At 42.9% G+C, this 19,533-nt stretch overlaps 1 long non-coding RNA gene across 9 annotated transcripts; it reads left to right on the forward strand.

The window, feature by feature from the left end:
- Window positions 1-635: 635 nt before the first annotated feature.
- On the forward strand, window positions 636-9,517 carry LOC106580397 (uncharacterized). Of its 9 annotated transcripts, XR_001322886.2 has the most exons (10): window positions 647-748; window positions 1,056-1,108; window positions 2,704-2,735; window positions 2,956-3,021; window positions 3,303-3,371; window positions 4,373-4,527; window positions 6,243-6,363; window positions 6,496-6,589; window positions 6,963-6,992; window positions 7,125-9,517. It is a non-coding gene; the product is annotated as an uncharacterized lncRNA (long non-coding RNA). The 9 variants fall into 9 exon arrangements; XR_001322880.2 differs by adding an exon at window positions 3,714-3,801 and having other exon boundaries at window positions 6,496-9,517; XR_001322881.2 differs by adding an exon at window positions 3,720-3,801 and having other exon boundaries at window positions 6,496-9,517.
- Window positions 9,518-19,533: the final 10,016 nt, after the last annotated feature.

A 19,533-nucleotide genomic window follows, 5' to 3' on the forward strand; every position in this document is an offset into this window, starting at 1 on the left:
AAATGAGCTGTCAGGATGGTCTATGCATGCATATAAGGGGGAGCTAGAGGCAGGATATTTCACAAAGCTCTACATAAACATGAAAGGGTGTGTGTGTGTGTGTGTGTGTGTGTGTGTGTGTGTGTGTGTGTGTGTGTGTGTGTGTGTGTGTGTGTGTGTGTGTGTGTGTGTGTGTGTTCACTGGTGCATATATCACACAGGTTTCCATTCTGAAAGAGACATGTCTCGAGGATCCCTGCCAAATATTTAGAAAGAGTGAGTATAAAAAAGCCTGATAGCTGTGACTGGCACCAACTGTTTTATGTAATGAATAGACTAAAGCAGTATAACATACATAGATGTATGAAAACAATTATGATCATCAATTGTAGCCTTCAACATAGCCATTTTTGTATAAAACAGTCATTACAAAATATACATTCATCAAATAATTTGCCATATTACAAGTACATGCTTTTCTCAATTTGACAAACGGACATAACATATCGACCAACCTGTCGTTGCTCTTTGTTTTGAAGGTTAGATTATAATCACACCGATTTAAGATTCTTCAGGTTTACAGTAATCAACAGATGGCGCTGTTGTTCAGAAATCATAACTCTCAACACGTAGATTCTTTCACCCGGAAATACGTACGGACCTTTAACAAAGCCGGAAGTTGGATAAATTACAGTTTGAAATCATGGAGCTTGGCGTAAAGTCCAGAGAAAAAATATATGAAAGACTCGATTCTCTGGGAGAGGGATAGGTAATGAGAAACATGATAATATTGCCATTATTGGGTTTTTCGTATGAGCCGCTTTGTTAAGGTTAGCGCTGTATAGATGAAGAGAAAAGCTTGATTACAAGTTAGCACAATGAATGGGCTAGCCGGTTGCTGCAAAGGCAACACCTTCAAAATGAGAGTAATTCATTATCTAGCAACGCTAAGGTTAGCTCGGTTTGTTGACAAGTTAGCTAGCTGCATGTATCTGCTTGTCACTTTTAAAGTTGGTGCTAGTGTTTCTCTCTGTTTTACTTACCAACGAATATGGTTGTTCTTCCTGCCTTCCCAGTTTGCCACAGTGTACAAGACAATACCAACGACACGATAGTTGCCATCAAGAAGGTAAGAGCACTCTCTAAAATCTGTGTGGAATGTTTCAAAGTAATTGCCAGGAGCAGCTGTTTTTCCTTTAAGGTTTTTGTGTAGGCCTAACACCTGCCCAGAATGGGTAAAACCTGGGAAGTATAACCACAGAACATTGAGCCAGATGTTTCACTGGACGTATGCACCTGAAGCATCCGGTTGGCATTTCTACTCACCATGGTTATGAGAGGAAGCCCAGTGGCGGCAGTGGGAGGAGATGGATTTTGGCCGACATTTAGCAAATTTTGTCATTGAAACATTTGATCGCAGTACAGTTTTCTGTTTCCAAAACTAGAATCTGTTATGACCAGAGTGGACTAAAGTTTGTAGACTATTTTTTGCCAAAGTCCCTGTATTCCCACGGCTGCGTAGCCTCACAAAGTTCCAACATCAAGTTTGTTGACGACGTGACACTAGTAGGCCTGATTACAAACAACAACAAGAGGTAGGCACTCTGACGGTGTGGTGCCAGGAAAAACAACCTTTCCCTCAACGTCAGTGAAACAAAGGAGCTGATTTTGGACTTAAGGAGGAACCAGGCTGGGCACACCCTCATCAGTAGAGACGGCGGTTCCTCAGTGTACACATCTCAGAGGAGCTGAAATGGTCAAACTACATGGACACCGTGGTGAAGAAGGTGCAAGAGCGGCCTGGCCCTGAAGGCCCTCCGTGTTCTACAGGAGCACCATCAAGAGCATACTGTCGGGCTGCATCACAGCCTGGTATGGCAACTCCACCACCGCTGACTGCAAGGCTCTACAGAGGGTGGCGCGATCAGCTGAACCCATCATTGGGTGCACACTGCCTGCCCTCCAGGACACCTACAACACGAGGTGTTGCAGGAAGGCCAAGAAGATCATCAAAGACCTCAACTACCCGAGACACAGCATGTTCTTCCCACGTCCATCACTCAGACTCGGGTAGTATAGGAGCATCATGGCAAAAACTACTTCTACCCCCAGATCATCACACTGCTGAATAGCCACCATTGGGCAGCTACCCCCCCCCTCCCCCTTCCCCCAGTTGTAAATATGTATATATTATTATTATTGTTTCATACACTTCTCTTTTGGACCTGCACTGTTAGAGCTCAGAGTTTAAGAATTTCACTGTACCCTGCAATTACATCTGCGACCCTGTGCATATGACTAATAAACTAATCTATCTAAAAATGTCATTGTTGGGGAGGAGTGCAAGGGCGAACACACTTCACTGAGTAGGCGTTCCCTAACGGAAATATGCAAATACATGCTAGAATGCTCCAATAGGATCTAGCTAGGTTGTGCTTGGCTCTGCCCACCTCCTTGCTTGTTCTGCTCACTATGATTAATTTGCTCCCATTGGAAACGATAGTCTTGTCAATCTTGGGTTTGTTATAACAATCTTTGGTATAACCTTGCGGGGAGAACAGGACACTAAGACACTCTGAACAAAATATGCAACTAAGCTATAACCATGGTTACACCATGCCATTAATGAAACTGTTGTTGATTTAATGTCCACACTATGTTGGTTTGATGTGATCATAATGTTAGCTGTACACTATTAATAGTGTGTGCTGATTCTCCTGACAGATCAACGTTGGACACAGCAGAGGCTACAGATGGTGAGTGTCTGTGCATCCCAATACAGGAGCCTCAGAATGGTTTAGGTTAAAACTATGTATGGGAGTGGTATCCCAGTCACAGATTAAGACTAGTCCTGGACTAAAAAACAAGCTCAGTGGAGAATTTCCATTGAAAAGGCTTAATCTTTGTCTGGGAAACCACCCCATGAAATTTGATTCTGTATATTTGTCTCATGTTTGTTGATCATGTGTCTCTCAGGCATCAACAACAGCCCTACGAGAGATTAAACTACTGTAGGAGTTAAGTCACCCAAACATTATCGGGGTAAGAATCTAACTAAACTCCTACTGTTTAAATGGAAACTGTCAGAAGTATTATTCCTGCTTTCCTGGTTGACCTTTGCATCAGTTTCATCAGTTGCATTAATGATAATTTACAGCTCATTTGGATATTATTCCTAACCAAAGCATCCTTTATGAACTATACTAATTATCTTGCTCACCATCATCTTTACTGTGAAACTATGTCATGTTCTCAAAGAAAGCACAATATCATATATGTCCCTACACTTAAATCAATGTGTGTCCATCATGTGTCTTTCTCAGCTCCTTGATGTTTTTGGGCATGAATTCAACATCAGCTTGGTGTTTGACTTCATGGAGACAGACCTGGAGGTAAAACTGTGCTGTAGGTTTTGTCCATATGGGCCAGTTTCCCGGACCCAGATTTAACCTACTCCTGGACTAAAAAAAGCTTACTCAATGGAGAAACTCCACCGAATGGCTTTTTACTCCAAGACTAGGATTAATCTCTGTCCAGGAAACTGGCCCCAGTAAATGCTGATGTTCACGGCTTTAGTCTAAAAGTGACCTTGGCCACTAGAGGGATACTCCAGCCAGTGCTTGGGATTCATGGGTTAATTCAAAGTATGAAGGTTCTGTTGGATATGCGAGAGGGTCACTTTATAGACTAGTAATCTGTTCATTCTGATAGCTCTCTGTGATGTTCTCCTTGAGGCACAGATATGGGTTCAGTCATACCGAACATCAAAGACTGGCTGATGCCCAGAGAGAACCAGAGAGAGGGAGCAGCCTGAGAGCTATGGTATTAGTTTGCTTCTATCTCTCTCTTAGGGGTTCTGTAGGGCCAGCTCTGGTCCTGGGGGATCTGTCTGTCTGCGTCTCTGCCTCTCTCTGTCCCTCGCTCTCTCTGCCCATCCCTATTTCTCTCTCCTTGTCTCTGTCTCTCCCGTTTGCTCTGGATTTATGAGTCTGTGTCTGCCGGATGGCTCCAGATGAGTGCCCAGTTTCACTGCCAATACATCAAACTCAGTTAGAGAGTAGGAAAACAGACCCCCTTAGAGCCATAATTAAGGAGTGATAGCTGCTCTTAAATAATCAATACCACCCTCTCCGTAGCTCTCAGGATGATGTAATGACAATTATCCAATCATAGACAGACAGATAAATAGCTCATAGCTCACAGACACAGAAGACTGAAATATGAGGAGGATTTGATAGCTTGTGTCTACATAGAGATGTTGTGCTGAAATTCTCTTGTGCTTTCCTGAGAGGCAATTTGTTGTCTGTGGACCTTCAGCCTTGGAGTTAAGAAAAGGTAGACTATTGAGAGACTGGCTGACACCCCTGGTCTAACTCTCTCTCCTGTGTTCTAGGTGATGATTAAAGATACCAGTCTGGTGCTGACTCCAGCCAACTCTACTGGGCCTGGAGTACATGCACCACCACTGGGTTCTCCACAGGGAAGTTGAAGCCCAGGCCTCAAAGCACTGTCATACAATACACACCTTCTCATAGGTGCCTGTGTGAGGTAAAGTTAGGCGTGATGGACTCGTCTCCACTTCAGAAATTAGATTTGTAATTGTATTTTATGCAAATTAATAAATGTATGTTTGTTATAAATCAATTACAGTTGAAGTCTGAAGTTCACATACACTTAGGTTGGAGTCATTAAACTCGTTTTTCAACCACTCCACAAATGTCTTGTTAAAAAACTATAGTTTTGACAAATCGGTTAGGACATCTACTTTGTGCATGACACAAGTCAATTTTCCAACAATTGTTTAGACCGCTTATTTCACTTATAATTCACTGAATCACAATTATAGTGGGTCAGAAGTTTACATACACTAAGTTGACTGTGCCTTTAAACAGCTTGGAAGATTCCAGAAAATGATGTCATGGCTTTAGAAGCTTCTGATAGGCAAATGTACATAATTTGAGTCAATTGGAGGTGTACCTGTGGATGTATTTCAAGGCCTACTTTCAAACTCAGTGCCTCTTTGCTTGACATCATGGGAAAATCAAAAGAAATCAGCCAACACCTCAGAAAAGAATTGTAGACCTCCACAAGTCTGGTTCATCCTTGGGAGCAATTTCCAAATGCCTGAAGGTACCACGTTCATCTGTACAAACCATAGTACGCAAGTATAAACACCATGGGACCATACAGCCGTCATACCGCTCAGGAAGGAGACGCGTTCTGTCTCCTAGAGATGAACGTACTTTGGTGTGGAAAGTGCAAATCAATCCCAGAACAGCAGCAAAGGACCTTGTGAAGATGCTGGAGGAAACCGGTACAAAAGTATTTATATCCACAGTAAAATGAGTCCTATATCGACATAACCGAAAGGCCGCTCAGCAAAGAAGAAGCCACTGCTCAAAAACCGCCATTAAAAAAAGCCAGACTACGGTTTGCAACTGCACATGGGGACAAAGATTGTACTTTTTGGAGAAATGTCCTCTGGTCTGATGAAACAAAATAGAACTGTTTGGCCATAATGACAATCTTTATGTTTGGAGGAAATAGGGGGAGGCTTGCAGGCTGAAGAACACCATCCCAACCGTGAATCACGGGGGTGGCAGCATCATGTTGTGGGGGTGCTTTGCTGCAGGATGGACTGGTGCACTTCACAAAATAGATGGCATCATGAGGGAGGAAAATTATGTGGATATATTGAAGCAACATCTCAAGACATCAGTCAGGAAGTTAAAGCTTGGTCGCAAATGAACAATGACCCCAAGCATACTTCCAAAGTTGTGGCAAAATGGCTTAAGGACAACAAAGTCAAGCTATTGGAGTGGCAATCACAAAGCCCTGACCTCAATCCTATAGAACATTTGTGAGCAGAACTGAAAAAGCATGTGCGAGCAAGGAGGCCTACAAACCTGACTCGGTTACACCAGCTCTGTCAGGAGGAACGGGACAAAATTCACCCAACTTATTGTGGGAAGCTTGTGGAAGGCTACCCGAAACGTTTTGCCCAAGTTAAACAATTTAAAGTCAATGCTACCAAATACTAATTGAGTGTATATAAACTTCTGACCCACTGGGAATGTGATGAAAGAAATAAAAGCTGAAATAAATCATTCTCGCTACTATTATTCTGACATTTCACATTCATAAAATAAAGTGGTGGGAATTTTTACTTGGATTAAATGTCAGGAATTGTGAAAAAGTGAGTTTAAATATATTTGGCTGAGGTGTATGTAAACTTCCGACTTCAACTGTATATTTCTCCATAGTAAACACTGTGTGTACGATCTGAAGCCCAATAACCTGCTGCTGGATGAGAATGGGCTGCTGAAGCTGTCTGATTTTGGTTTGACTAAAACTCTCGACAGCCCTACAGTCTACACTCACCAGGTAGTCACCTGTAGGTGTCACTCTCAAACTCCATTTCAAAGTCTTTATTGTCCATTTATTTATATACATTTTTTAAATAGCATTTAATGTTTCACTCACTGTGTTTGATACAATGTTTGCTCTCTCTCTCAGGTGGTGTCGTTCTCCAGAGTTGTTCGGTGCCAGGATGTATGGAGTGGGCGTCGACATGTGGGCCGTGGGCTGGGTCCTTGCGGAGCTTCTACAGGTACACACACTCCATAAGCTCAGTCCAATTTAAACATTGAGATGAGACAAAACAAGTTTGTCTGTAGAATGGCACAGAAACTAAGCAGCTCAATTTAACTTTGTTCTGAAATTGTCTTGTCTCTGTGATTTAAAAAGAAATCTAGACTGAACATCAAGGTTCAGACTACTGTGTTGTTAGACACACACCTTTCTATATACATAATTCTGCATCCCAAATGGCAAGCTATTCCCTGTATAGTGTACTACTTTTGACCAGGGCACATAGGACTCTGGTCAAAAGTTGTACGATATGTAGGGAATGTGTTTGCCATTTGAGACTCCACCCATGTTCACTACATGTCTGTGGTGTAACAGCCTCTGTCTCTCTCCAGTTACCATTCCTAGCAGCAGACTCCTGGCCCGTGAGTGTCTGTCTTTTCTGAGTCTGCATGTGTGGTTCATTTAAGACTAAGCAACGCCTTGAAAATATCTGGATTTAAATAATGCCTTCATGTCTGTCTGTCTCTGTCTCTCTCTCTCTCGGGGATGAGTAGTTGTTTAAATAGTTTTCTGGTACTCTGGAACATATCTTCAGTGCTGCAGGAGACAACCTTTTAGAAGGACTACAGGGTCTATTCACCTTCAACCCCTCCACACGCCTTACAGCTACACAGGTATGCTGTGTGCTATGGCACTTAGTATCTTTCACAAGTTACTTTGTTTCTCAATTGGTTGTATAACCTGTTTTTATGGACTGTAATGTGATACACAGTTCAGCACACAAACACAGGGGGTCCCTGGGTCCTGTGTGGGAGGGTGATCTGGCATACAGACATACAGCTGCTGTGTGGCTTTGTCAGCCTGTCCCCCCTGCTGTTCAGTTCTGTGTCAGAACTACCTCAGGCTATAGGAACCCCTGAGCCCCCCTCGACCTCCCTTCTCTTTGGCTTTTCTCTGGAAGAGTCTTAAATGGCACCCTATTCCCTATTTAGTGCACTACTTTTGACCAGTGCTTAAAGCAGTGCACTAAATAAGGAGGCATTTGGGATGAAGTCAGTCTGTTTATTCAGTGCTGTTTCTCCCAGCTCTACCCCCCCCCTCCTCCCATCTCCTCTCAACAGCCTCTGAGGGTGAGGTACTTCACTAACAGCCCCAGCTGCCCCAGCACAACTCCTCATCCGAGCCTCTCAAAGAGAATCAAGAGGAAACGAGATGGTCTGGAGACAAGGAATGAACAACACACAGACACACACGCACGCCTCAGCATTGGAATCAATAGCACAGACATCATTATTCCATCATACACCAGAGCTAGAAGTTTAAATACCTCATTGACATGTTTGTGTTTGACCATGATATTATTAACAACATGGTAAATATTATTCTGCTTGCTTATTTAAACTGATGGTTTGGCTTGTACAAAGGATTCAATGACTGGTTTCCAATTTTGGATTTGCCAGAAAGGGCCTCCCATACCTAGAATGCATACATATTTTTGTACTGTGACCATGTTATCAGAAGTAACCTCGTCAATTAAACACAAATATTCTCACACACTGTCAGAGTAACATGGTCTACTCGCATAGAACTGAAATCCCATTAGAATCAGAGCCCAGTAATTAAAAGGATGTAGGCGGTACAAAATAGCGCAATAGCAACCCAGGACTAACACACACACACACACACACACACAGGTGAAGGGATGGTGGCGGTACGTTTAACTGCAACAAAAACCGAGTGTTACTGGGAGGTTCAACGTGTGGTTTGGGAACTATTTAGGTCGACTGGGTTGTATATTATAATACTCTGAGCTAGAGTTGAAAAGAGGCTCTGGGTGTTGAAATGTAAATGTAGTTGTTAGCAGGTGGTGAGTGTATACGTTCATTACAGCAATGGTTGTTTTTCCTTTTCAGGCACCATAAAGAAGAAATTGATACTCTGATAGGGATATAGAGGGCATTTGCTTCAATGGAGAAACATGACTAGTCTTGCTGTTAAACTTCCAGTGTGGTTCATTGGACTAGGTAGCTAGAAGTTGCCCCTAAACAGTGGTCCATGGTTAGGTTTTTTTAAATCCTCTTAATGGTTAAGTTTAGTGTTGAATAATGTTATTCTAGACCTGTGGTTAGTGGCAACTTCTAACTCCAGTGTGGCGCGTGTGGTCCAGTGGAAAAGACCTCCAGTGTGGCGCGTGTGGTCCAGTGGAAAAGACCTCCAGTGTGGCGCGTGTGGTCCAGTGGAAAAGACCTCCAGTGTGGCGCGTGTGGTCCAGTGGAAAAGACCTCCAGTGTGGCGCGTGTGGTCCAGTGGAAAAAACCTCCAGTGTGGCGCGTGTGGTCCAGTGGAAAAAACCTCCAGTGTGGCGCGTGTGGTCCAGTGGAAAAAACCTCCAGTGTGGCGCGTGTGGTCCAGTGGAAAAGACCTCCAGTGTGGTCTAACGGTGGTTCTGCTAGAGCACAACTATTTAGGTGACGAAAGAAGAAAAAAACAGCAACAATGTATTTTGGTCATGATTCATTGCATACATTTAGATGTACTGTATTTTGGTCATGATTCATTGCATACATTTAGATGTACTGTATTTTGGTCATGATTCATTGCATACATTTAGATGTACTGTATTTTGGTCATGATTCATTGCATACATTTAGATGTACTGTATTTTGGTCATGATTCATTGCATACATTTAGATGTACTGTATTTTGGTCATGATTCATTGCATACATTTAGATGTACTATATTTTTGTATGTTATTTCTTTTTGATGAATGTGATAAATAATTCTGAGATTGTGGTTGTTCATTTGGTTGACACTTCTGAATTAGCTGACTCTTAGCTGACTCACCTTAGAATAAAGTATCTAATCAATTATACAAAAACAAATTATGAATGCAATTAATTAAGTGGAGAAATGTTAGTAAAAAAGAAATAAAAATACCTACTCCCATTCTGGTGTCAGGTGGAATTCACCCCACATGGAGGGCCTCTGCCCTTAGTGCTCTGAATAAATACATATGCCTCCCACCCACTACATCAGCAGAGATTAGTCTTACTATGTGTGTGCCAGTCTGTTTGCACAGATTTGGACAGTGGGAAATGTTGTTTTGCATGGTTTGCTGCTCCAGGTGGGTGGAGATTATACTTCAGGACCAATTATTTAACTAGGCAAATCAGTTAAGAACAAATTCTTATTTACAATGACTGCCTACACAGGCCAAACCCGGACGACGCTGGGCCAATTGTACACCGCCCTATGGGACTCCCAATCGCGGCCGGTTGTGATACAGCCTGGATTCGAGCCAGGGTGTCTGTAGTGACGCCTCAAGCGCTGAGATGCAATGCCTTAGACCGCTGCGCCCCTCTGGAGCCCTTAAATGAACAAACCCCGCCCACCTGGGGCACCGGGCCATGCGAAACTAACTTGCCTAGTGTGTGTGGGAAAGAGACATGCTGCCTCCACGGCAGACGGTGGCTCTCCACTCAATTCCGCTCCGCTCTGACACCATTGTTCCACCAGCAGCGCTGTATGTCAGCAATCTAAAGTGGCCTGCTCCTGTCCTCCACTGTCCACACTGATCTGACTCAACCTGACAAGTGAGAGCAGATCTTATGACAGATTTAGTTAGTCTCTCTCGCCAGACTCAGGGACTACCTTTAGCTGTCCCCTGTCAGAGCAGGTCAAAAGCTGGCATCCGCTACACCTGTACTATAGTGAGACCCTTGGTTTCACCCATCCAATGTTGTTGGATCAGTTGTCTCAATGAAAAGGAAGGATACATTTTTTAAAGTATTGGAGCTGGACTTGGTCCAGACAGAGAACCATTTGGGTCATGGCCAAGGCTCAAGATTGAGGTGAGGGCAAGCTGAATGATTCAAGTCTATAGAACTGCTCCATAATACAATACAGCACCGGGAACAGCAGAGCAGGGACACAATGGCCGTGTATGGCGGCCAAGCCTGGAGAAATGACAGGGTTGTGTGTGTGTGTGGATGACGGTGGTGTCAGATGATACACACAGCAGTTGTAACACAGGAGGCCAGTACACACTGCGATTGCAGAATCACTCCAAGAATAGTTATGAGAGCCATTGTTTTTAGTGTTTTATTAGGAACCCCATTAGCTGTTACAAAACCAGCAGCTAATCTTCCTGGGGTCCACACAAACATGAAACATTACATAATAAAGAACATTAATACACAAGAACGTCAAACACAACCTACATATCAATACATACACACAAAATATCTAGGTCAAATAGGGGAGAGGCGTGGTGCCGTGAGGTGTTGCTTTATCTGGGGTTTTTAACCCAGGTTTGCTGTTCATTTGAGCAATATGAGATGTAATGGAGTTCCATACAATAATGGCTCTATATAATAATGTACGCTTTTGTGACTTTGTTCTGTTTTGGGGACTGTGAAAGACCCCTGGTGGCATGGCTGGTGGGGTAAGTGTGTGTCAGAGCTGTGTCTGTTGACTATGCAAACAATTTGAAATGTTCAATACATTGTTTCTTATAAAAAGAAAAAGTGATGCAGTCAGTCTTTCCTCAACTCTTAGCTAAGAGAGACTGAAATATATAGTATTTATATTAGCCCTCGGATTACAATGAAGAGCAAGATGTGCTGCTGTGTTCTGGGCCAGCTGCAGCTTAACTAGTTTAACTTTCTTTGCAGCACTTGACCACATGACTGGACAATAATCAAGATAAGACTAAATTGGAGCCTGCAGGACTTTCTTTTTGGAGTGTGGTGCCAAAAAAGCAGAGTATCTCTTTATTATGGACAGACCTCTCCCCATCTTTACAACCATTGAATCTATATTTTTTGATCATGACAGTTTACTTGGTGTTACCTTAGTTGTAATTGAGTCTCCTCAACTTGATCAACAGCCACACCATTCATTACCAGATTCAGCTGAGATCTAGAGCTTAGGGAATGACTTGTACCAAACACAATGCTCTTAGTTTTAGAGATGTTCAGGACCAGTTTATTACTGGACACCCGTTCTAAAACTGACTGCAACTCCTTGTTATGGGTTTCAGTGACTTCATTAGCTGTGTTTGCTGACACGTACACTATCAATCAATCAAATGTATTTATAAAGCCCTTTTTAAATCGGACGATGTCACAAAGTGCTATACAGAAACCCAGCCCAAAACCTCAAACAGCAAGCAATGCAGATGTAGAAGCACGGTGGCTAGGAAAAACTCTGTAGAAAGGCACGAACCTAGGAAGAAACCTAGAGAGGAACCAGGCTCTGAGGGTTGGCCAGTCCTCTTCTGGCTGTGCTGTGTGGAGATTATAACAGTACATGGCCAAGATGTTCAAACGTTCATAGATGACCAGCAGGGTCAAATAATAATCATAATCACAGTGGTTGTAGAGGGTGCAACAGGTCAGCACCTCAGGAGTAAATGTCAGTTGGCTTTTCATAGCCGAGCATTCAGAGTTAGACAGCAGGTGCGATAGAGAGAGAGAGTTGAAAACAGCAGGTCCAGGACAAGGTAGCACGTCCGGTGAACAGGTCAGGGTTCCATAGCCGCAAGCCGAACAGTTGAAACTGGAGCTGCAGCAGAACCAGGGGGACTGGGGACAGCTGGTCGTGCTGGAGGCATGGTCTTAGGCATCAGGTCCTCCGAGAGAAGAGAAAGAGAGAGAGAATTAGAGGGAGCATACTTAAATTCACACAGGACACCGGATAAACAGGAGAAATACTCCAGATATAACAGACTGACCCTAGCCCCCCGACACAAACTATTGCAGCATAATTACTGGAGGCTGAGACAGGAGGGGTCGGGAGACACTGTGGCCCCGTCCGACTATACCCCCGGACAGGGCCAACTAGGCAGGATATAACCCCATCCACTTTGCCAAAGCATAGCCCCCACACCACTAGAGGGATATCTTCAACCACCAACTTACTACCCTGAGACAAGACCGCGTATAGCCCACGAAGATCTCCCCCATGGCACGAACACAAGGGTGGTGCCAACCCGGACAGGAAGATCATGTCAGAGACTCAACCCACTCAAGTGACGGACCCCTCCTAGGGACAGCATGGAAGAGCACCAGTAAGTCAGTGACTCAAGCACTCCTTGAGTCAAGCACTCCTCCAGCATCTTTTCATTTTTTCTGCGTCTCACGAATGTTCCTCTTTATGATCCGAACACCTGAAACTTAGGTTTGTCTGTCCATAACACAGGTAACGAGCTGAGATTAGGAGCACACTCTTAAAGGGAGTAATCAATCAATCAGATTCCAAACTCTCCACCATGGCCAAGACCAAAGAGCTCTCCAAGGATGTCAGGGACAAGATTGTAGACCTACACAAGGCTGGAATGGGCTACAAGACCATCACCAAGCAGCTTGGTGAGAAGGTGACAACATTTGGTGTGATTATTCGCAAATGGAAGAAACACAAAAGAACTGTCAATATCCCTCGGCCTGGGGCTCCATGCAAGATCTCACCTTGTGGAGTTGCAATGATCATGAGAACGGTGAGGAATCAGCCCAGCACTACACGGGAGGATCTTGTCAATGATCTCAAGGCAGGTGGGACCATAGTCACCAAGAAAACAATTGGTAACACACTACGCCGGGAAGGACTGAATTCCTGCAGCGCCCGCAAGGTCCCCCTGCTCAAGAATACATATACATGCCCGTCTGAAGTTTGCCAATGAACATCTGAATGATTCAGAGGACAACTGGTGAAAGTGTTGTGGTCAGATGAGACCAAAATGGAGCTCTTTGACATCAACTCAACTCGCTGTGTTTGGAGGAGGAATGCTGCCTATGACCCCAAGAACACCATCCCCACCATCAAACATGGAGGTGGAAACATTATGCTTTGGGGTATTTTTCTGCTAAGGGGACAGGACAACTTCACCGTATCAAAGGGACGATGGACGGGGCCATGTACCATCAAATCTTGGGTGAGAACCTCCTTCCCTCAGCCAGGGCATTGAAAATGGGTCGTGGATGGGTATTCCAGCATGACAATGACCCAAAACACACGGCCAAGGCAACAAAGGAGTGGCTCAAGAAGAAGCACATTAAGGTCCTGGAGTGGCCTAGCCAGTCTCCAGACCTTAATCCCATAGAAAATCTGTGGAGGGAGTTGAAGGTTCGAGTTGCCAAACGTCAGCCTCGAAACCTTAATGACTTGGAGAAGATCTGCAAAGAGGAGTGGGACAAAATCCCTCCTGAGATGTGTGCAAACCTGGTGGCCAACTACAAGAGACGTCTGACCTCTGTGACTGCCAACAAGGGTTTTGCCACCCAAGTACTAAGTCATGTTTTTCAGAGGGGTCAAATACTTATTTCCCTCATTAAAATGCAAATCATTTTATAACATTTTTGACATGCGTTGTTCTGGATTTTTTTGTTGTTATTCTGTCTCTCACTGTTCAAGTAAACCTACTATTAAAATTGTAGACTGATAATTTCTTTGTAAGTGGGCAAACGTACAAAATCAGCAGGGGATCAAATACTTTTTTCCCCCACTGTAGAAGCATGTCAAACGCTGTTTAAAATCAATCTTTATGGTATTTTTTACGTAAAATTGCGATAATATTCCAACCGGACAATAGCATATTCATTCAAGAAGAAAAAGAAGGAGCTGCGCGCTCGCGGGACCGAGCATATCCAATCCCTTTGTTGCCAGGCAGACCACTCAGAAACTGAGCTCCTGTTATCTGCCCAGTGACAGGAAAATGCTCAAACCACTTTTTGAAAGCTTTAGACAGCCAATGGAAGCCTTAGGAAGTGCAACGTCCCCCACAGACACTGTAGTTTCGATAGAGAATCAATAGAAGAACTACAATTCTCAGACTTTCCACTTCCTGCTTGGAATTTTCTCAGGTTTTTGCCTGCCATATGAGTTCTGTTATACTCACAGACACCATTCAAACAGTTTTAGAAACTTCAGAGTGTTTTCTCTTGAAATCTACTAATAATATGCATATTCTAGTTTCTTGGCCAGAGTAGTAACTTGTTTAAATTGGGTACGTTTTTCATCCGGCCGTGAAAATACTGCCCCCTAGCCCAGACAGGTTAATTTTGCCTACTGTTCTGACTTGGTGGTGTACATGTAGCCTATAACCTGTTTTAGAGAAATGAAATCACTGTATATTGTAAGAGCTTTCATTGTCTGCTTATATGCCCCCTTTATTTATCCAATGGTTCTGACTTGGTGTACAGGGAGAACACTGTAAGAACGGCCTATGTTCTGAATTCTGTCACTGTACATTTCAAAAGTGATAAACAAATAGCTATATTGACTATGTCCGTCCTAGCTCGCTCATTAATGTCTTAATTGAAATTACAGATTGCCTCTTATCTGCTTGTCGTCCCCTAATGCCATAGTTTGTACATCTCAATTGTCATTAGGACCACATTTGTTTAAGCAAGTCAGCCATATCACCTAGTTTTTTTTAAAGTGATTAAATGAGGTTGAATGAACTGTTTCACTGCAAGAAAGGCTCAGCTGATAGCCAGGTGTAGCAGTGGTAAGATGTTGGGACAGCTTTATGTAGGCCCTAACAGTTTTGGGGCACTGTTTGTCACTGTTATAGTGCAATTCATGTATTGCTAAGTGTTGTGTAGTGTCTTTGCTGGCATGCATCCCACTTTTTTTGGTTTTGCCCACCAAGATGTACATGCTAAAATCACCACCGGCTGCCTTATGTGACTTTCACTTCAATATCACATGATATTGGTACTCAGCATCACATTATATCAAAATAAATACATGCCCAGGCTCTCAGATTCCCAGATGACTTCCAACGTAAAGACTAAGAAAACGTTGCCTGTGTGAGTGGGCTCAGACATGCCATTCTGTATCCATGTCCTGTACCACACACACACAAATACATGTGACGCACACGCACGCACAAACACACACACACTGAGTGAAAACCAGCCCCTCTCTAAACATTCCTCCCTCTATCTTGTTTGCGTTTCTCTGTGGAAAAGAAAGAGAGAAGAGTCTGAGAAGAGGAAGTCAGTGTCATCACCCAGGTTACCTAAAAGACAAAGGGAACTGAGAACTTTATGAAAAGCAAACACCCGAATCTTTCTCTACAATAACCCTTTAAACACACACACACACACACACACACACACACACACACACACACACACACACACACACACACACACACACACACACACACACGGTGGTGGTTAATTTCTTTACTATCAAATGAGAGACACACAAGTCAGAGTTATACTTAAACTAAATCTTTAGTAATGAGAGCTTTGCAATAGCAATGACAATTCACCATTTCTAATGATCCATTGAGAGTGGCGAGACAAAAGTACAGAGCTTTCTTATAGCCAAGATACACCCCTTTCAACCTACATGATGAACAACAGATACATAGAATGGGTCACAAGGTGAGACTTTTTAAATGAGAAAGGAGTATCCCGTAGCCAGATAGCATTCGCTATAAATTATTGTTCAGTTTGGTCCCTAAGACGAGGTTCCGATCTCGTTCCTGGTACTCATAGCACAAAAACACCAACTCGACCTATGTCATAAATCAATTGTCAACTCCAGACACTACCACACACATCCCCCAAGGCCAAAGGAGGGAGTGACTGGCGCACAGACATTGTGGAAACCAGTAATTGGTTCCCCATTAATCACACCATCCCTTCACGTGGTTTAAGAATAGGTCAAGACACATTCACATATGAAGACAATGTTCCCTCTTGTCCTCTTCCCTTTCTGATATTCTGCATAGCACCAGGGACATGTGAAAGACAAGCCTGACCTCTCCCCTATCTGGGCCCCAGGTGACTGAGCCCCAGCTGAGGGAAGAAGTGCAACTGCCAACACCAGAGGCCGAAGGGATACATTCTAATAACAAGTATATCACAAAAGCATATTATGCAGATAAGACATCTTAATTATCTATGTTACCTAACTAATTCTGATTCTTCCGCCACAACACACACACAGTTTGTTCAACATACAATGCCTTCAGAAAGTATTTTCCACATTTTGTGCTATTACAGAATTAAAAATGGAGTAAAATGAGATGTTTTGGGTCACTGGCCTACACATCATAATGTAAAATTATGTTTTTCTACATTTTACAAATTAATAAAAAATGTAAAGCTGAAATACCTAGAGTCAATAAGTATTCAACCCCTTTGTTACTGCAAGCCTAATAAGTTCAGGAGTACAAATGTGCTTAACAAGTCACATAATAAGTTGCATGAACTCACTCGATGTGCAATAACAGCGTTTAACATGATTTTTGAATGACTACCTCATCTCTGTACCCCACACATACAATGATCTGTAAGGTCCCTCAGTCGAGCCGTGAATTTCAAACACAGATTCAACCACAAAGCCCAGGAAGGTTTTCCAATGCATCGCAAAGAAGGGCACCTATTGGTAGATGGGTAAAAATACAAAAAATAGAACATGTAATATCCTTTTGAGCATGGTAAAGTTACTAAATACACTTTGGATGGTGTAACAATGCACCCAATCACTACAAAGATACAGGCATCCTTCCTAACTCAGTTGCCAGAGAGGAAGGAAACTGCTCTGAGATTTCACCATGAGGCCAATGGTGACTTTAAAACAATTACAGAGTTTAACAGCTGTGATAGTAGAAAACTGAAAATGGGTCAACAACATTGAAGTTACTTCACAATAATAACCTAATTGACAAAGTGAAAAGAAGGAAGCCTGTACAGAAGAAAAAATATTCCAAAACATGATTCCAGTTTGCAAGAAGGCACCAAAGAAAGACTGAAAAGAAATGTGGTAAAAGCAATTCATTTTGGTCCTGAATACAAAGTGTTATGTTTGGGGCAAATCCAATACAACACACTACTGAGTACCACTCCATATTTTCAAGCATAGTGGTGGCTGCATCATGTTATGGGTATGCTTGTAATCGTTAATGACTGGGGAGTTTTTCAGGATAAAAAATAAACGGAATGGAGCTAAGCACAAGCAAAATCCTATAGGAAAACCTGGTTCAGTCTGCCTTCCACCAGACACTGGGAGATGAATTCACCTTTCTGCACCTTTCTGAACTCACCATTTTATTTGAAGTTATATTCCGATATTGGGATATTTGTTCTACTGCTACATTGATGTCTTGAAAATTATATGAAATTTGGGTCTTGTAAGCCCCACTGCTGAGTATGTGTGTACATGGCGGGTGTTCTGCAGTGTCGCCTAAAAATGTTGCTGTACATTGACGTCTAGAAAATTAGGCTATTAGAAATTCGGACTTGTGTAAGCCCCGCAGTTATACTCAAGTATGTGTGCATACTGCAGTGAAGTCTAAAATGCTTTGAATTAATTAGCACCTTGGAGAGTGCTGTCCGTTTCACCACCATAGATAGTAGGCAACTTGGCTTAAATCTAGTGGCTTGCGAAAGTATTCACTCCCCTTGGTGTTTTTCCTATTTTGTTGCCTTACAACCTGGAATTAAAATAGATTTTTTGGGGGGGTTGTATCATTTGATTTGGTGTACAGCAATCTTCAAGTCATACCACAGATTCTCAATTTGACTGAGGTCTGGGCTTTGACTAGGCCATTCCAAGACATTTAAATGTTTCCCCTTAAACCACTCACGTGTTGCTTTAGCAGTATGCTTAGGGTCATTGTCCTGCTGGAAGGTGAACCTCTGTCCCGGGCTCAAATCTCTGGAAGACTGAAACAGGTTTCCCTCAAGAATTTCCATGTATTTAGTGCCATCCATCATTCCTTCAATTCTGACCAGTTTCCCAGTCCCTGCCAATGAAAATCATCCCCACAGCATGATGCCGCCACCACCATGCTTCATTGTGGGGATGGTGTTCTCGGGGTAATGAGAGGTGTTGGGTTTGCGCCAGAGATAGCGTTTTCCTTGATTGCCAAAAAGCTACATTTTAGTCTCATCTGACCAGAGTACCTTCCATATGTTTGGGGAGTCTCCCACATGCCTGTTGGCGAACACCAAACGGGTTTGCTTATTTTTTTGTTTAAGCAATGGCTTTTTTTCTTGCCACTCTTCCATAAAGCCCAGCTCTGTGGAGTGTACGGCTTAAAGTGGTCCTATGGACAGATACTCCAATCTCCGCTGTGGAGTTTTGCAGCTTCTTCAGGGTTATCTTTGGTCTCTTTGTTGCCTCTCTGATTAATGCCCTCCTTGCCACTCTTCCATAAAGCCCAGCTCTGTGGAGTGTACGGCTTAAAGTGGTCCTATGGACAGATACTCCAATCTCCGCTGTGGAGTTTTGCAGCTCCTTCAGGGTTATCTTTGGTCTCTTTGTTGCCTCTCTGATTAATGCCCTCCTTGCCACTCTTCCATAAAGCCCAGCTCTGTGGAGTGTACGGCTTAAAGTGGTCCTATGGACAGATACTCCAATCTCCGCTGTGGAGTTTTGCAGCTCCTTCAGGGTTATCTTTGGTCTCTTTGTTGCCTCTCTGATTAATGCCCTCCTTGCCTGGTCCATGAGTTTTGGTGGGCGGCCCTCTCTTGGCAGGTTTGTTGTGGTGCCATATTATTTCAAAAAAATGTATAATGGATTTAATGGTGGTCCGTGGGATGTTCAAAGTTTTGGATATTTTTTTATAACCCAACCCTGATCTGTACTTCTCCACAACTTTGTCTCTGATAATTTTGAAAGACTCCCAGCTGTAATCACTCTACAAAATATTGACTCAGGGGTGTGAATACTTATGCAAATTAGATATTTATGTATTTAATTTTCAATACATTTGGAAACATTTCCACAAATATGTTTTCACTTTTTCATTATGAGATATTGTGTGTAGATGGACGAGAAAAAAATATTGAATATATTTTGAATTCAGGTTGTAACAACAAAATGTGGATTAGGTCAAGGGGTATGAATACTTTCTGAATGCACGGTATATCCTCTCATTGAATAGTGTACAACTATCATGAATCGAAACCATATGAACCCAACAACGTGACGAAAACGGA

The sequence above is a fragment of the Salmo salar genome, chromosome ssa20 (assembly GCF_905237065.1).
Source record: "Salmo salar chromosome ssa20, Ssal_v3.1, whole genome shotgun sequence".
Classification (NCBI taxonomy): domain Eukaryota; kingdom Metazoa; phylum Chordata; class Actinopteri; order Salmoniformes; family Salmonidae; genus Salmo; species Salmo salar.